The 17,040-nt window shown below is 41.9% G+C and overlaps 2 long non-coding RNA genes across 4 annotated transcripts in view; one reads left to right on the forward strand and one right to left on the reverse strand.

The window, feature by feature from the left end:
• The window catches only part of LOC144224303 (uncharacterized), a 59,900-nt gene that overhangs the window by 13,456 nt on the left and 29,404 nt on the right, over window positions 1–17,040 (forward strand). The gene's annotated exons all lie outside the window — the stretch shown is intronic.
• The window catches only part of LOC144224304 (uncharacterized), a 41,626-nt gene continuing 33,697 nt past the window's right edge, over window positions 9,112–17,040 (reverse strand). The window contains exon 3 of the long non-coding RNA XR_013333013.1: window positions 9,112–9,348. This is a non-coding gene — a long non-coding RNA (uncharacterized LOC144224304). The remainder of the gene's footprint in view (window positions 9,349–17,040) is intronic.

Here is a 17,040-nt window from a genome sequence, read left to right on the forward strand (position 1 = left end):
CTCTGCCCCTCCCCCACCCACACTGTCTCTCTCAAAAATAAATATGCATTTAAAAAATTTCTTTAAATTTCATCTGCCTTTAGAGTCACTCCTCTTTATGGTACTATCTTAAAAATCACAAGCGTACGTTTAAAAATAAAGTAGTTATTGCTTCCAAAACATGTATTTCATACTTGTATGATTTTTTAAAAATACTCAGAATGTTGTTTTGATGTTCCCAAGAAATGAGCATTAAGTTTAGCAATAGTGGGCCCACAAGTTTTCACACATGATCCTAATTTAGTCCTTTTCTTTAGGCTAAAGAGGAAATGCATTTTCAATTAATAATTCAGCGCATTTGTGCATGATTAGATGAATATTTTGGATGTCATCCATAATATAAGAAATGGAAACTATTCTTTAAAACCACTTCATACATACTCAATATGTCTATCAATTACTAAATCTGTTTGCATATGCATCTATCTGTAGATATTTTGGTAATGTTAAGGAATTCTCAGAGACAACTATCACTTTCTTACAAATGCCAAGCCTCTAAAATTGATTTAACAGTGCTTAATAAGGCCATAGTATATAATGTAGGTATTTACCTACTCTTTCTCCTATTTAATGTCATATTGGTAAGTATTCAAGGATCTCTTATTCTAAAACTTCTTCCGTTGGCTATCTGATGCTTTGTGCTATGCCATCCATCTACTTTTTACCTTCTTCCAACTTTCCAAAGAGCCTCTGGCTACCTCGCTTCCAACTCAACATTTAATGAAGCCGCTCTCTTGAAAGTTATTACCAAATCTAATATTTTTCCCAGTCCTCATTTTTAAAATGAGCCTGTTCTAACAACTTTGCCCTCATTTGATTTCCAGAAAATGGCAACTTTTTAAAGACATTTTCTCAGTCTCCTTTCGTCTTGAAATTTTTATGTTAGGCAACATACTTAACAGAGATAGAAAATAATATAACAGATCTCTCATGAGCACTAAAACAGATGTTAACATTTTGTCATATTAACTTCAGAATTCACCTTTCTAACAGAATAAGAAGAAAATGATTCACAAATAGCCAGAACCCTAAGCAGAACCTTTCCCCCTCATTCTCTTCCCCAAAGGAAGATGCGCATAGTTTTCCACATTTACTACATATGTGCATTCATAAACAATATACACTATGTCTTCATACTTGCATGAATCTTACCAAATTCTGCACCTCTTTCTGCAACTTGTTCTCTACTGATATTATGTTTTTTGGGTTTTTTTAGCCATGTTTATGCACGTAACTGAACTCTATTCCTTGTATCTGCCAAATCAGTCATGATTTATTCATTTCCCTACCACAAGAAATTCATTCTTTCCCTCTTTTTTCGCAATGACAAACAGTCCTGAGACCATTACCTTCGCACATGTCTCTGTGTATAAGAATTTCTCCAGGGTAGACCCTAAGAAGGAGAACGTCTAACTCAGAGAGCCTGTCTTACGTGTTATGAGTTATCATTAAGTTGTTCAGTTAAGTGGATGCACCAGTTCACATTCCCACCAGTTCTCTCCTGCCTCTTCTCCGTGTTCTCTGCACGGCTTGCCATTACCAGATGCACTAACGCGTCCCGATGTGAGGGGCTATGGGATGGATATGACAGACACCTCCTTCTTTGAGTCTCTGTCTTCCTTATTGCCAGTTAGGCTGAGCAGCCTTTCCTGTGTTTATTGGCCATTGGTGTTTATCTCTTGTCATTTACACATTCATAGTCTTTGCCCACTTTCTGTTGGATTGTCTTTTTCTTATTAATATATAAAAGCACTTTACTTTGTATTTTTTGAGAGAGAGTGTGTGCACATGTTAGCAGGGAAGGGGCAGAGAGAAGGGCAGAGAGAGAATCCTAAGCAGGTTCCTCACTGTCAGTGCAGAGCCCAGTGTGGGGCTCGAACTCATGACCTAGGCTGAATTCAAGAGTTGGATGCTCAACCAACAGAGCCACCCAGGGGCCCCTAAGAACACTTTAAATAGACATTAAAGTGCTTGTTACTTACATAGAATGTAAAATATCTTCTGACACTTTGTAAAGAACCTCCAAAAACTCTTTTTAAAAAGCCCTTTGCTTTTTCTGTTTGTGATGTAAAAGTTTTATTTCAAATATCATTTTTTAAAATATTTTTATTTATTTCTAGGAGAGAGAGAGAGACAGCATGAGCAGGGGAGGGTCAGAGAGAGAGGGAGATACAGACTTTGAAATAGGCTCCAGGCTCCGAGCTGGCAGTCAGCACAGAGCCCGACGCGGGGCTCGAACCCACGAACCGCGAGATCATGACCTAAGCGAAAGTCGGATGCTTAACCGACTAAGCCACCCAGGCGCCCCTCAAATATCATTTTTTAAATGTTTCCTCTGTGTTGTGAAATAATGTTTCCCACGTGTTTCTCTATTGGGTACAGTGTTAATAGTATCATTAGGTTACTCTTGTGAGTTTTGTTGTTTGAATCTTACAGACTATTTTTTCCATCTGATTTATCTATTAATGACTATTAATAACTATTAATCTATTAATGACTGATGGAGGTGTATAAAAACCTCCATTACAAAGATGACCTTTCTGATTCCTTCTTCCACTTTTATCAGCCAACCTTTAAAGCATGTTCAACCAAATGTGGGATTACTACATCTTTCTGGTGAATAAAACTTTTTATCAGTATGTTATTAACGATGTTTATGTTAATGATTTTTACTTTCAAATCTATTTTGCATGATAGTATATATTTATACCAGTTTTGTTGGAATATCTCTTCAATTATTTCCTGTTTCTATGTTCTCCTGAAATCGTGACTAGACTGTCTCGCTCTAACCTATGTATCTTTTATAAGCTCTTTGATATTTTCTATCAGTTTCTCTATGTTTCATAAGGAAGTTGCTTATCAGATGAATCTTTAAATTTACTCTTTTTATCTTGTATTGAATCCTAATTTCAATGATATATCTTGTATCGGGAAATCATATTTGGCTCTTTTACAAACCTGTTACATCTTGTTATATGTTCTTATGTAGTCAGAATTTTTCCTGCTTTTATTTCTTCATAGTCATTAAAATCACTTCTTTAAAAATTCATATCCAGTATATTCAGTCCCTTCAGAGACTGTCTATGCTATTTCGTATGTCCTCACTCACATGAGCTTGCTTCTTTAGAAGTTTGGTGATTTTATAAACGTGAGTGTGTATTCCTTGTGCCCGAATCCCTTGCTGGTGGGGCGAGGAGGGGCTCCTGCAGACAGGATTTGTGTGCTCCTGTCAGAGGACACTTCCAGCCCAGGGCTGCTCGGAAACACACGGAATGTTAGGCGTTTGAGGAACCACATTAGTGCTATGCATTCTGGCTTCAAGTTCACATAAGGGTCACCTTCCAATTGTTTTTTTCAGAGGCTTTTTTCTCTCCCTCACTCAGAGTTAAGGCCCAGACACGGAAGTCTCCTTACATCCTTCCATTCTAGGGAGATTTTTTTATTTGTTGGCTTGCTTGCTTGCTTATTCATTTCATTTTTAAAGTGGATTTCATTTCCTTTTATTTGAGAGAAAGAGAGAGAGAGAGAGAGAGAGAGAGAAGAATGGGCAGAGGGAGAGAGAAAGAATCTCAAGCAGGCTCCACACTCAGCATTGAGTCCCATTTGGGTCTCCATCCCACGGCCCTGGGATCATGACCTGAGCCAAAATCAAGAGTCAGAAGCACAACTGACTGAGCCTCCCAGGCGCCCCACGTACTTGTTTGATTTTTAGATCACACATAGAGGATGCTTCCCTCACGCGAAGGTCTTTGCCCCTCCTTTCCATCTTGATGGGGCCCTGGCGTACATCTCCTTTCCCTCCTTTCCCATGCAACTGAGTGCATGAAGCTTCCACTTAATGGTGTAAGAACAATCTGGGGAGAAAGATCTTCAGTTCAGGCTCAGACATATTACAACCAAGTGTTTGTAAGACAACCAAAGAGAAGCAGTAAGCAGGTGCTCCGGTGGGCCGAGTGAGCAAGGATGTGAGCAGGAGACAGAACGTGAAGCTTGACTGTGCATGACTGTGGTTGCACACGTGTAGAGCAAGAAAAGAAGATTTGGGAGAGAGGCCGAGGTACGCCTACACCCAAAGTCAAGTGAAAAAGTCTGCCATGAACAGCTTGATTATTCCATGCAGAGCTTTTTTTTTTTTTTTTTTTATTTCTAGGAGAGAGAGAGAGACAGCATGAGCAGGGGAGGGTCAGAGAGAGAGGGAGACACAGACTCTGAAACAGGCTCCAGGCTCCGAGCTGGCAGTCAGCACAGAGCCCGACACAGGGCTCGAACCCAGGAACCGTGAGATCATGACCTAAGCGAAAGTCGGACGCTTAACCGACTAAGCCACCCAGGTGCCCCTCCATGCAGAGCTTTAAACAAGGGAAGCCAATATTTAAAAGTCAGGGGATTTCAGGGGCACCTGGGTGGCTTAATTGCTTAAGCATCTGACCTCTGCTCAAGTCACCATCTCACCAGTTTGTGGGTTCAAGCCCCATATTGGGCTCAGAGACCAGAGCCTGCTTCAGATTCTGTGTCTCCCTCTCTGCTCCTCCCCCACTCTTACTCTGTCTCTCTCTGTCTCTCCAAAAACAAATAAATATTATTTTTTTTAAGTCAAGGGATTTCATATAAAAATATGCCTCTGTTTAAAAAGCTGAATTCTGGCATCAAGGGGTTCCCATTCAAAGCAAGAGTCAGTGAGAGTGGAGTGAGCCGCTCCACTTGGGGACACCACGCATTCTGTCACCTGGACCACATCCATTGTGGACATCACCTATCTAGACTCTTCACGCACTTGAGTTTGCCCCCTGACCTAGGCTAACAATGACTCTGTCGTGTGATTATTGGAAAAGGACATGGACCTTGATGAGTATGGAGTGGAGAGGGGAAAGCAAAACTCAAAATATTACAGGGATACTGAGTGGTTTTCCCAAGACTGGAAAAACATATATGCTTCTATTTTTGATGGACACAGGAGTGTGAGGGCCTTGGGTTCCTGCCCACTTATGTACAAAGTCCCCCAGAGAGGTACGGCTTCAGTGTTTGCGATGTCTGATGTTGGCCGAGGGAACAGAGTGCACAAACCCATCAATAGCAAACGTGTGCCACCCAAGGGACAACAGGAACATAAATCTTTAAAGGTGTCAGCTAATGCCAAAAAAGGAGAGAGTTCCTCCCACAAGGAGTTAGGAATGACACTGGATCCTCTCGGAACACATATCCCCAAAAGAATGATTTAAGTAAATTTGTGGTTCAGGGGTTATGAGCAAACAGACAAATAAACAAAGAGCCACCACTTGAGAGAGCTGTGGTAAGAGAAAGATCATCAAGTGAAAGCCAGGTTTACGTGAGTGCATTAATGTGAAGCACATGTTCAGAGACAAGTCTGAGGTCGGAGGAGGTTTTGCTGATGATGAATGTGAGGGAAACACAATGCAGTTATCCCGGTAGATGGGAGCAGGTGAGACATGGGGCAGAAATGGGCTCGTGTAGCCCCTTGCTGTAGTCAAAATGAGGTATACACTGGGAGATCTGGGAGTCTGAGTTCTCACAGCCTCATAGACTGGGATAAAAACCTATGATATTGGCCCTGGTGGAATCACAGCCATGACAGTTGGGGGGTGAGGGTGACGTGAAGGTTGGCTGCCCTCTGACCCTTGCAGTGGAATTGAGGGTGTTGGGGCAGCAGACAGCTCCTCAACATGGGACCCCATCAGAAGACAGGAGGTCGAGGGAGCACCATTTAACTTCAGTGCCTTGGGCTTGCCTTCAGCCCTTTTAGAAATAGGATAATCTTCTTTGAATTTTTTTTTAATTTTATTTTTGAGAGACAGAGAGACAGAATATGAGCAGGAGAGGGACAGAAAGAGAGAGAGACAGAGAATCTGAAGCAGACTCCAGCTGTCAGCACAGAGCCTGATGCAGGGCTCGAGCTCACGAAATGTGAGATTATGACCTGAGCTGAAGTCGGACACTTAAGCTCCCCAAGACACCCCTAGAAATAAGACAATCTTAATATGGGCAAGCAAGACTTAAGTCACTCACTTAAAACATAGCCTATGTGAGAGATGGGGAATGAAGCCTGAACCCCAAGTCAGAGAAGAACACTTGGTGACATTAAGTTTTTTGCAGGTTTCTGGGACCTAATATGGGCAAGCAAGAGGGCAGAGATCATTAGAACCACTGAAATATAGAAACTCAATAGATAGCCAGAAAGTATTCATTGATATGATTCAAGAAATTGTCCTTAAGAGAAATAAATTCTGCTGGTTATATAATGCCATCTAGCAGACTATTTCATACAGATCAATTGATATCAAGACATTCCACTGTCCAATCTAATAAACAGTTTTACAGACATCAAGGTAACAGAAAGATTTTTTTCTACCAGAAGGAAAAATTCAGTCTGACTTCAGCCTTGTCCAGAGCAAATTTTAAAAGAGAAGAAAACTGAGAAATTGTCACAGGATTTTCAAGGTAAAGAGGTTGTGACCCAATGATTACATACGGCCACCGCGTTATTATAGAGGCAGCAGGCAAGTATTCATAAAACTCAAAGAACTCTGGAAACGGAGCACTCATGATCCCTCTTGAAACACTGCTCAACAGTAAATTCTATCCACTTAAGAAACAATCTATGAATCAAGAATTCAGGAATGGTGGAGTCGCGTTAAAAGGTTTGGTTCTGAGCTTTGAAACAAATTTAAATAGACTCTAGAGAGTACATTGTTGTTTTACATCTGGTTTTTGGAACTGCTCTGAGAGAACTGATATATATTATTTGAAATGTTTGTCATGAAAAACCCTTTTCTATTGAGAGAACAAAGGACAGGACCTGATCAGGCTGCAATATTCTTTGATAAAAAGTACCAATTTAAAATTCAAAAGTATAAATTTTGGAAACATCAGAGGGAAAAAAAAAGCTCCTAAGTTTACTGGGTTTTCCCCCCCTCTTTTCCCTAAAAGAACACAAAATCAGCAACAGTGAAATTCTGGGAAGACCCTGGAACCAGATAAAACAATCTTATTAAACGTTGAATCACAGTTAAAGAGCAGTTGCCCAGCAACTGACGATCTCATCATTTCCTTTAAATCCTCCACAGTGGATTTTTTTTATGTGTTTTGTTTTGTTTTGTTTTGTTTTTTAACAATCTCATAAAAGTAGGACAGACTAAGAAGTCATGGAAAGAGGTAGGAAATGAAGTTTGAGGGAGGGATGAACTGAATACAATTTGACGACAAATCTGATGCAGATACTCAAAGCCTCTGCACCAGGTTGAGCTGTTCAGGCCACAAAACCCACGAAATACTCCAATACCTCCGTCATCATAAGGACAGGCAACCAGAGAAAAACAAATGCCACAGAAGCGTTAGCGTCCACAGTTAACCAGGGAGAGTCACCGAACACTAGGGCAGGGAGGATTCTGAGGCTCCAACCCCTTCGTCTGGCAGATAAGCAAACGCGCAGGAGGGGGTGAGGGTGGGGGGGAGCGAGTCTGTGAAGCATCACATCCAAGAGCCGAGTGAAGGGGGCACCTTCCCGGGTCCCACTCCTGGGCCACTGTCCTTTCCAGCAGCCGTACTGTCTCAGATTGAATTCGGGTGTTGTGTAAATGGCACCATGTGTTATTAAGCCATTATTAACTAGTCAACTTGGCTACCATATCAATAACGCTGTTCTTCTAAGAGATCACAAATTCTAACATTCTAGTAAAAGGCAGCTCCCACTGGTTGAAAAGTTCTAGAGTATGTTTACTCCTGAAGCTTTGTAAGTCACGATTTCTTGGATGACCCCCAACGTCCACGACTCTCATGCTGAATTTACGCCTTCAATTGCAAACACTCTGGCAATGAACACTTGAGGTGCACAGGGCCTGTCTTAAGTGTGAGTACCTGTGTAGGAATTCAAGCATCTTTAAGGGGACCTAGAGCCGTATCAATTTCTGACATTGCCACACCCATCAAAACAGGTGTATCACCACAATCACTGGGTGTATAAAATACCACCGAATTGTCTTAGCGTGGGCTGGTATCATGAACTTCCATAGATTGGGGGGCTTACACCACAAACATTTATTTCTCTGAAGGCTGGGAATCCCGTGCCAGTGTGGTTGGCTTCTTGGTGAGAACCCCCTTCCTGGTGGTCCTCAAAAGGCTTTTCCCTGGTGACCCTGTGTAGGAAGAGGGACATGGGATTAAACGGACACAAATGTATACTTTCTATAATCACTAAGGGAATTACTCTGTTTCAAATAGGTTAATTTAATCTTTCTAGACTCCTTCTGAGTTAGAGAGTGGTTTGGTACACAGAGTAGGGAAAAGTATGTCCTAGGTGTGGGATATGACCTGAGAGAAATCTCAAAGTTGACAGAGGGTAGGATAAAATATAATTACTAATGCCTTCAATTGTCCTAAGTGCTCTGTATAGGGGATTTAATGTTAACTGAAGCCCCTACAAAATGGTTATTTTCTTACTGCTGTGTTGCGGCAGAAGCTGAGGCCTGGAGAACTGGAGCCATGCGCCCAAGATAAATCCAACAAGGCCCAGGGCCAGGACTGGGAGCCTGGAGTCCCAATTCTAGGACCAGGCTCGCCAGCACTGTATTATGCAGCCTCTTTCCAGATACCACACTGAGTACATGTCCTTCTTCACAGTAAACTTGGGTTGGTTTTGTTTTTGTTTTTAAGACTGGCTTCATATTTGTTTTACCTGAGCTTTCAATAGCATTCTGGATTTATTTTTCTTTTCATAAAATGTTTACGGAATATTTAACACAGTTATAAACCTAATAATTCAATTTGCCATGATTTTCTGAAGACATTTAGAAAATGCCATTGATTATTTAATAATCAACAGGTTATCAATTGAAGAGAACATGTATTTCCTTTAGCCCTCTTTTTAGTAAAAGGGGTCTATTTAGAAAAAAATATTGAATTGAGTCTAGCTCATCTGTACATATCAATTTATAAAATACTGCAATGACAAAATCATTCAACTAATAAATCAAGAGCACAGAGTTACCTGAAAGAGAAAACAAAATTTAATGTAAATTTTTAATTTCTGTATGTTATCCTGAATTCCAGTTTTGAACTGAAGAGATCTCAAATGTGAAAGAAATAAGAACATGTGAGATTTGAAATTTTTGCACATATAGGGGTGCCTGGGTGGCTCAGTCAGTTGAGAGTCCAACTCTTGATTTCGGCTCAGGTTGTGATCTTACGGTTTGCGAGTTCGAACCCTGGGTCGTACTGCGCACTCACGGTGCAAAGCCTGCTTGGGGTTCTCTCTCTCTCTGTCTCCTTCTGTTCCTTCCCAACTCTCTCTCTTTCCTTCAAAAATAAAGAAACATTAAAAAAAATCTTTTACAAAAATATCAAATCTGTAAGTTCAGTTTTGCTAAATTCTACTAAGTGCATAAATGATAATCTGTAACACTTGGAAACAAACAAAACAATGTATATACCAGACATTGTGAAAAGTACATTTGACTAGATCATCCACAATTTTTATTTTTAGTGATAAATGGAAGATGAGTGTATTCATAACACAATATTTCAGTGCTTTTGGGACAATTATTTTCAGTCCCCCCTCAAAAATATCCTTATCAAATCACTGTTCAGAAACATACCTTTGTACACATTTTCATTTCTTCTGCCTACACTGTAGCAGCTCATAATAACTTCCTGACAAAATTAAAAATTAAAAATCACAATAGTTTTTCTTAAGGCATCCACATGTACTTGGAAATGGCAAACTAAGCTTGTGTTTTGGTTTTGTTTTGTTTCTTTCCCATTAAGATCCGACTTTTTACAGGCTTCTGGGAAACACCCCTTATGCCTCGAAGACCTTAGCTCCTACCTTGCGTCTCTCGCAGACATTACTGTCATTATTAATCCTGGCTGACTTCCATATATACCTAGATGATCTGACTGCAGACCTGGTCTATCAGCTCCTTCACAGCCTCTTCTCCAGTGAGCCTTCATGGCCATACCCCTGACGTCTCTTTATCAATCACTACAAGTTCCCCCAGAATCTCAGTTTCAAGTGTCTTATTTTCCAACCACCACTTTCTACATGTCCAGCTTACTGCCTTTACCTAGTACCCAAAGCCCAATGACCCTTTTGCCACAATGGCACCTAAAGTCTACTGATACTACACCTGTATGTTAAATTTCATGGTGGATCATTCTATCGCTTCTTTGCATACAACCTAACTCCTTCTCTATCTCTCGAAGATTTGTACTCAGTTGCCAAAACCCCATCTGTAGCTAAGTCCAATGACCTCACTACTCTGCCCAGCTGGAGAGAAACACAGACTTGCCAAACACTTGAATTTCAATGACTACAAATCCCAGGTGAGCTTTTCGTAACACCAGCAGCCATGTTTTATTTCCCTGTTCCATTACCCCTCCCAGACTCCTCGGTAACGAGAGCCTCCTGTCTCCTCAAACCTGCAACACCTTCTCTCCCATGCTCAGTCTCAACTCCTGGCTTATTTTCCTGGTAAAGTAGAAGCATTCAGGGGTGCCTCGGTGACTCGGTTGACTGAGAGTCTGACTCTTGATTTCGGTTCAGGTCATGATCTCACAGTTCATGAGTTTGAACCCAACATCGGCCTCTGCACTGACAGTGAAGAATCTGCCTAAGATTTTTCCTCTCCCTCTCTCTCTGCCCTCCCCTACTTCCTCTCTTTTAATGCACATTAAAAAAATAAAAGTATAAGCATTCATAAAGAGATTTCTACCAGTCCCTACCCCTGCTGGTACCTGTGTGCCAGCATCAGGACACACATACTCTGCCTTCTTGCCTGCTACTCACCCACAGAAGGACTGCCCAGAGTCACTGAAACTGCCTGATGTCACCAGTCATGCGTTAGACCCAATCTCCTTTCTTAGAGATGTCACTCCACCTCCTTATCTCTCTCCTGCATCAGTTAATTCTTTCTCTCTCACTCCTTCCTCCTCACCCTTTCCTGGATCATTTCATTAACACACAAATATTCTGAGCTGTCAGCCCAGAGCCCGATGCAGGGCTCAAACTCAGAAACCATGAGATCACGACCTGAGCCAAAGTCAGACACTTAACCAACTGTGCCAGCCAGGTGCCCCAGTAAGTAGCATTCTTAAAACACTAACTCAAATTGTTAAGTTAAATGTTCAAAGATTAAGCTAGGTAACAGCTGCTGTCTGCATATTACTAAAATAATTAACAAAAATCCAATAATAACCAATATTTGTAAAGTGGCTTATGCCATCCCCTGTATAAAACGTTTAAAATAATATTTATTTGGACTGTCCACTGCAGCCATGTGGAAGTCCAAACTCCTGCATGCAGTTTAAAATCATCTGGCCTCCATTTACTTCTCTCCTTATCTTTCCATTCTCTGGCCCAGTTCTCCAAACTTAATGCTCCAAAAAAAAAAAAGTGAGCTCATTTTTATTTACAAAATATGCCAAGCTCTTTTTTCCCCCTGATCTGTGCATATTCTCCATCCGAAAAATCTCCCGTCTTCATTTACCTGGTTGTCATGCTGCTGCTACTGTCATCACCTCCCCTGGGGCATCTCTGAGCCTTGCTCAGATGTACGTCCCCTAAAATGCTGTAACTGCTCGTCTGCAAGGACCCTGTGCTCAGGGCTCTCCCTCTCATCACTGCAGCCTTAGTCCCCAGCCCAAAATTCCCTGACAGATTTCAAAACAGACAGCATCCACTTGATCACCACAATGTCTTTACGAACAGGCAGAAAGATGTTACCATTGGTGCCTTGCTTTGCAAACAAGGAGCCTGAGATTCAGGGAGGTGAAATAAGTAGCCTGATTTAAAAAATGATACCAGGAGTTTGATTCTAGATATTCCCGTTATAAATGATACACTCTTTTCATGCCAGCGAGGTGCAACCTCTAACGTAATTGCACTGTGGCAACGCGAGCTTTCAGGACACAGGTGGCTAACGTGAAAATGTGCACCAATTCCTGCAAACCTTTTAGTGACATCAGAAATTAACTAGCATGCAAGGACATATACTTATGAGCAATGGCACGTTAAAGAAGTTGTGGCAACCCAAAACTGAAAACATATTCATTCTACAAAAGCTACTTAATTGTTATCCTAGAGTAGATAAAACTTAGTGCTGTGTCTATGAATCTGGTCTGTGAGGGGATGGAAAATTCTAACAGGGGGACTCTCTGCCTTTCTCCAGCTGTTAAAACATCCACTGCTCCTGACCTCAGCTTTTGAAGGGAGAGTGTGCTGTCCTCCCTCAATGTGCTCCACCAAACACGTCTTTTCCCAAATTCTCCCATTTTATCAACTAACCAATATTAAGAACACAATTGCTTTAAAAATCACAGAACTAGGTAAGCCAAAAAAGGTTGAAAATAGCCGACAAAAATACTCTGACCAGGTAATGTTTTATGATTTAAAATAAGGCGATGTTCATTAGCCAGAGAGTCAAATGGCTGGTGTCTGCACAGAAACACTGGTATAGAAAAGTAGATTTTCACCTGTTCTGAGAAATTCTTTCCTGTAACCTACAGAGCTTTGCTATGTACACCATTTTTTCAGAATCAGTGTAGAAGACTCCAAGAAACTCTGGCATGAGGTGGAGTTGCAGCAGAATCAGGAAATGCGGAAACAGTGGAGCCGGATTCTAGTTCTCATCTCCTTCGGCTTCCATGTCAAAAAACATCGAGGACACATAATAAGAATCTGCTCCAGAGAAGCTACATAGATGTTTTATGTACTAGATTTTGAACCCCGAAATTTAATGACTTTTTATGGGAAGTTTTGTTACATAGCAGATGCTGCAATGTTTTTCATGGCATGTCTTTCTTTCCATTTCATCAGGCTGGTTCTACCATATTGGATCTATGCAGGTGACATGACTCCAATGACCCTCCTTATGGGATCTGGTGGTGATGGCAGGAAGATTAGCACAGGGTACAGAAGGCTTCTTGAGCTTATAACTGGGCTTTCTGACCCAGAAGAAGCTCTGGGATTGGAATCCTGGCATTATATTGCTCTCTTAAAATAATAAAATTGGGGGAACAAGCAAGTTATTAAGAACTCACCAAATCTTTTACCTTCCCTAATGAATAAAAATAGGAAGAGTTCTCTGAATAAATGTCTTTGGTAATTCTGCAGGCCATACCAGAGCTTTCATGAAATCTTTCAATAAAGAAAGTGTTCTGGCTTGGTTCCCCAGTCATGTCCTGTTTGCTCACTTCACACTATCTTTTCCCACCCTGTGAGGTCGAGCTGGGTGGGGTGCTGAACAAGTTATACCTCCTCCGACAGCTGCACTGCAGAGAACACTCTCTTTTTACTGCTATTCTTCCAAATCGTAGACAAGATGTCTGTGTGTTCCCACTTGGTGGCAGGACACGGCCGACTGTCTTAGAAGGACCTTTCAGCTCTGGGTGGACACTAAACCGGAAGTGTCTCCTGTCTGAATCTGAAATGCATGCCTTCCTCAGATTCATTCTCTAAACCCCTCACCAGAATGGGAATGTGAACTGTCACGGAAGGTAGTAAGCACTGTCAATCTGGTTTGGCTTTTTTGTTTGTTTTTTGCATCGTGTGTTTCCTCATCTTTCTTCTGGGAACAGAACCTGTTCTCCCAGCAGATTAAATTCTTGGCACATCCTGTCTTTCTCCTTTCCAGAAGCTGTGATGGAACTCAGCATGAGCACATCACAAAACAGGGCCAATCAGGGTCTTATCAGACCCTGGGGAAAAGCAACACCCTCCTGTTAAACTGGGAGGGCATGATGTCTGTTGGTCCTGGTCACCTGCTGCCCTGGCAGAGAAAGACAGCCCGTGGTGCCGAGCAAAACCCAAGAGTGGAGATGAAGAGAGTCTGGTAGGGTGGGGTGAGGTTCCTGATTCTCATGCCTGATTACCTGAGTTTCAAAATACTTTGATACTGTGAAATGCAGAAGTATGCTTCCCAGTACATAACCCATAAATAATTTTAATTACCATCATCAAAATAAAACCTATGATTAGGAACATCCTTGTTCACAGGGGTCAGATGGTCAGTGCATGAGTGATTCAGAGATTCTGTATACAGAACAAAATCTGAATGTAAATTATATCTTTGGTAAGTTATTTCTGTTTGATCCTTACTTTTGCAATTCAAGATAGTTTATTTTTTCAGGGCCTGAGAGCAGGCAAAAGGTTCTCTTTATTTAATCATTTGACATTCTACTATCTGGACTTGGTCTTAGGAAATTGTTAAAACTTCTCATTGGGATTGCCCCAGGAATAGCATTGAGGAACTACTTTTCCCTGTGAAGACTTCCGGACTTTGTGTTCTGGTGTGCTTGCTGGGGAGGGGTGTGAAGAACAGAGTTCTTTACTCTGACTTCTTTACAACATCCTTCATCAAACACTCTGTACAAGACCTAGAAAAAACTGTCCCCTTGCCGTCTGTGCCTTTCCTGTTTGGCAAAAGTCATCATCCTCAAAGATGTTATCAACTGAACGGAATGTTTTGTGTCTGGAGCTTTAGGTCAGTGAGTCAAGCATTGCTACAAGGAAAATCAAAATGGTGCCCTCCCGACTTGAGTGCCCAGAGCAAGCTCTGCTCTGCTAGCATTTAATATGTGGCAGAGCGCCATGATACGTATGCTCATGTCCTGATGGATGTGCCCAGAGATGTGTTCAGTTCTTGGGTTCCTTCCCACATGGCACCTCCCGCTGCACTTTATTGACACCAGATGTTCTTTGTATCAGTGAGACTTGTAGCAATGTCTATTTAAAGTTAAATGGAGTAATTGAAGCCAGAGCATCGTACTCTGAATGAAGTAAATCAAAGCACATCACGGTCATAAAAATGCAGACTAGGGAAAGCATGAATGAGAGAAATCCATTATAAAAAAGAAAGCCAGACTAACGGAGACCTAAAAGCTCTGATTAGAATTTACCATCTCACACAACACTGATAGGAATCAACTGGTAAGCGCTCAGAGCTCTGACGCCAGAAGTAGTGAGTGTGCCTCACTATATAAATCAGGCAAGACTCTTTTGTCACAACAAACTTCTTCCCCATGACGGCTCATGGAAGAAAATTCTTCACTTGAATCACGGCAGGGATCAGATGCAGAAATCCAGCTAATGACAGGAGACGTGGACCTGAGGTCCAATCATTTGACTAACATAATGCTTTAGATGGAGGTTTTAACAAATCAAGGCTTAACCAATAATTGATGGTAGGAAATGGAGACATGATTTAAAGTGATTTAAAAGAAAACTAAGACAGGAAGAACAGTGTGATTAGAAGGACTCACAGCAAACCATGAAGGGTGAGGATTAATAAATGTGGATTGTAATGGGCATAGGTCTGGCAGCCAGCAGGCAGTAGGCACTCAGACGGACTGGAAGGAACTGAGGTCTGGCAGTATCACGTGCCCCGAATGGGATCACCAGAGGCAATCATACACATGCCAAATCACAATAGTAATTTAAAAGCACAGAAATCAAAACTATTAAAACATTATAAAGTAGAAGCATAGCCAGATAATGTTTTAATGAAGTTAACTACTGCTTTCCTTTAAAAACAAAAAGATTCCAGGCATTTTTCCCTATTTGATGCCTCATGTGGGCAAATACTTGACTGCATCCATCACTTCAGCACAGGGACACGGCCAGGCACAAAGCAGAAGGAGCCGCTCAGTCTCTGCCCTTTCTACTCCACAAGCGTAAATTCCTTTGGAGAATTTTTAAGGATTTAGAGTAAAATGTACAGGAAAAGCAAAAGAAAAGAGGAGTGTTTCATGCCAACTCCCACTCAGACTAGAAAAACAATCTAGTGGGGGGAGAAGAGATAGTAAGGAAGTAATAAGAAAGAGAAGCTGTCGTGTCTTTGAGAGAGGGGCCCTGTGCCCTGTTTCCAGAACACCATGCGCAGAGTGGGCCAGGGAGGGCGGCAAACGACCAGTGAAAGCAAGTGACATCTGTGAAATGGGTCCAGCCAGACAGAGCCCCAGACATGGAGAGTTTCCACTGCCGCACTGCAGAACAGAAGCCACGGGATGATGCCCATGTCTCCAGTTTGGCTGTGGTGGGAAGTGGGTGGCAACATACTTGACGGGGCTTTGAGGACAGGAAAATGGGTTATCTCAGGTGGGGTCTTTATGGCCGAGTGACAGGGGCTAAACAGGGAACTGTAGGTCTCTGGGCACCTCCTGCTGCGATAGAGGACCCCAGGGCCTGATCACCATGATATCTTAGTGCCACATAAGCCTCCAAACAACCTCTTAGCATTCCTGCAGAATGTTGGTATAAAAGCTGGGTTGTGATATAGAAAGACAAACTGCATACTTAAGGTTGAGGACTCATCTCATATTTATAATTATAAAAGTATTTCAAATGCCTTGCAAGAGAAAAGTGCCATGTGTAAAATGGAGGGAAATATGCACAATACTGGAGAGAAGGAAGGAATACCTGTCATAGAAATATGAATTGTTTTAGAGAATAAAAATGACAATTTCAGCCAAGAGAAATATATGACTCCCGAAATCTGTAGAGCCCTCATCAAGGTAGATGGACAGCATCTAATGCCTTTGCTTTTTTTTTTTTTCCCTAAGTTTATTTTGAGAGAGAGATAGCACAAGCAGGGGAAGATCAGAGAGAGAAGAGAGAATCCCAAGCAGCCTCTGCACTTACAGTGCATGGACACAGGGCTTGAACCCACGAACCCTGAGATCATGATCTGAGCTGAAACAAAGAGTTGGATGCTTAACTGACTGAGCCCCCCAGGTGCTGCCTAATGCCTTTGCTTCTTAATAGTCAGCCTAGCTCCTGGCATTGGCCATTCTGACCCATGACTCCATCAAACCACTATCCACCGTATCACTGCAGCCTGAGAAACGTTGGGCACATCAGCCAAAGGAAGGTATTCTGGCTTCGAGGTAAAAGATCTGTAGCTGTGAAGAAGGAGGAGTGTGCTGCCTCACAGCAGAGGAGACAGCAGGGCGCAGGGGGGAGGTGAGGCAGCTTGGGGGGGGGGGGATAGGGGG

Source organism: Crocuta crocuta, unplaced genomic scaffold (genome assembly GCF_008692635.1).
Source record: "Crocuta crocuta isolate KB4526 unplaced genomic scaffold, BGI_CrCroc_1.0 scaffold2, whole genome shotgun sequence".
NCBI lineage: Eukaryota > Metazoa > Chordata > Mammalia > Carnivora > Hyaenidae > Crocuta > Crocuta crocuta.